This window comes from Moschus berezovskii, chromosome 9 (assembly GCF_049115385.1).
Source record: "Moschus berezovskii isolate FMDL1 chromosome 9, NW_MosBer_1.0, whole genome shotgun sequence".
Classification (NCBI taxonomy): domain Eukaryota; kingdom Metazoa; phylum Chordata; class Mammalia; order Artiodactyla; family Moschidae; genus Moschus; species Moschus berezovskii.
In genome coordinates, this window is record NC_142468.1 from 90,011,812 (window position 1) to 90,014,212 (window position 2,401).

Genomic DNA, 2,401 nt, shown 5'->3' on the forward strand with positions numbered 1-2,401 from the left:
CTGCTAAAGGTCTTAGCAGGCCTTGTTTCAGCTACTTACTAATTAACATGATCATGCCCAGGTGGCTTTACCTTAGCATATCCTATGAAATAGTGGCAGTAATTAATACCCACGAGACAGGGCTGTCAGGAATATTAAAATGAGATATCGGTGAAGGCCCCGGCATATAGGAGATGCTCAATAAGGAGTGAGTATTGTCATTATTATTTTAAGATTCAGAGGTAGCATGAGTCAGTCTTGTTCCAAGTTTCTGGTATAGTACAACTGAAGTTTATGGTGGCACTAAGGTTCTGTTATGCTTTGGACGTGAAACGGACCAACTTTGGCAAGGTCATTTCCTTAAGGGTAAGGTACAGTAGAACTCAGGATAATCCAGAGGGAAGCAGAGGCAAGATTTGCAAGGTTGAAGACTGGGGCCCAAGGGCCAGGTGTGAAAAGTACAGCAAGTGATCAATCTGATTGCCCACACTTACTTCATGTCCAGGGACTAAAGCTTCTTTTATGGAAAAGGCTCCCCACTCCAGTATTCTGGCCTTGAGAATTCCATGGACTGTATAGTCTATGGGGTTGCAAAGAGCTGGACACGACTGAGCAACTTTTACTCATTTCACATGTCAAACAAAAAGCAGAAACTCTAGGCGAAAAGCGTTCGCATCAAGGTGCGAGCTGTGCGGACGGTGCACTCGTGGACAAAAATATGGAACGCTTCACGAATTTGCGTGTCATCCTTGCGCAGGGGCCATGCTAATCTTCTCTGTATCGTTCCAATTTTAGTATATGTGCTGCCGAAGCGAGCACGCTAAGCAGGTTAGCTCAGGAGGTATATAAAGCTAAGAATAGAAAAAATCTTACAGTTATGGTAACTAAACTGTATCCTTTCTTTAAGCTTCAAAGTACACGGTAAGTTACGACCTTTTGTACTACACATACGGTCATCACATTGTTTGATTACGATTAAGTTTAATAGTCTCCATAACCTTATTACCTCATATATGCAAATGACGGGAACCAAGGGAAATTGGCCCTAGGCCCGCCCGACCTCTGCGCGCCTCGCGGACTGCGCGGGCAGACGAGCTCGGTCACGTGGTGCGCGTAGCTCACGCGCCTCTAGCTCCTGCGGGACCGAATGCCCAAGGGTCGGTCGCAGCGCCTGGCTGAGGGGAACGCGGCAGCGCGGTGATCCCCGCAACTACTCGTGGCGGCGTGTGCCTCGCGAGAATGCTTTTTTGGGACGAGGGGCCATGGTGCCAAAGATGACCCCCTAGAAGTGCGGCCCGGGACTCCGAACCGCTTGCGAACCGATGGTCGGGTTGGGACTAGTGACCCCGCGAGGGCTGGAGCCACCGACAGAGAACCGGCAGGGACGGGGCGCGGGAAGCCGTGCCCTGCGCGACTGGGGCTGGGCGCCAGCTCAGAAGGGGTCGGAGTGCGCCGCTGCTTGCCTGGGTGCTATCAGAACTAGCGCCCCGCACTTGAAGCCAAGGGAAAGAGGGATTGGGGGGGGCGGTCCTCTTTGGGGTCCAGGCTTTGCAGAGAGTGGCTCGAGGGTGGTGGCAGTCTGGGAAATATCACCACCCTTTGATCCAGTCCTGGGCCAGGCACTGAATCTGATTGATCAGTCCCACCCCGACCCCCTCCTCCCCCCAGTTGTAGGTTAGAAAATTGTCTAGCTGGTTAAACTATCAAGGCCAAAATTATCCTGTCAGTGGTGAGACAACTGGGGATTTGGATGCAAATCTGGTTTCAAAGACTGATCTTTTCCTCTTCATGGTGTAACTCAAGAGAGAAAATATTCGGGACCAGGAGTGTAGTCTGCCCTTTTCCTCTTAAACGATGCTCCCAAAGTCCTATCAACTCAGATTTTCCTTCCTGCCTTCAGTTCCACCAAATATTGACTATCCATGACGTGAGCTTCGGGGCTGCAGGGGTCATGAAGCTTCCATTCCAGCATGGGGAGAGCATTTTTCAGTGCTGAGACAGATGGGAAAGAACATGCAGGGATACAGTGTGGCTGGGGAAGGAGGCCACTTAAGTGGGTGGACAGGAAGGAGGTGACAGTCAAGCTGTCACTTGATGATAGGGAGGCAGCCCTGAGAGGACAGGACGCAGAGTCCAGGCAGAGGAACAGTCTGGAGTCACCTGAGTCAGTTTCACCCATCTGGGCCAGTCCTTCAGAGGAGGCCACTGTGGAGGTAGCCAATAGTTGGTGCTCCACGTGGAGCTCTGGCACCGCACTGCGACCCTGACTCAGCTCCAGCCGGGGAGCACCTGGCCTGGCCTCTGGGGACTTTGGAGCCCCTCCCCACCACCACCACCGTGTTCAGTGAAATGGGAATCAGGTACAGACAGCCCAACTTCTCATCTGACCTCTCTCTAAATAAGCAGTAAGCAAACACAAACC

At 51.8% G+C, this 2,401-nt stretch overlaps 1 non-coding gene across 1 annotated transcript; it reads right to left on the reverse strand.

The window, feature by feature from the left end:
- Positions 1-691: 691 nt before the first annotated feature.
- LOC129563663 (U6 spliceosomal RNA) lies at positions 692-798 on the reverse strand. The gene has a single exon (XR_008687403.1). It is a non-coding gene; the product is annotated as a U6 spliceosomal RNA (small nuclear RNA).
- Positions 799-2,401: the final 1,603 nt, after the last annotated feature.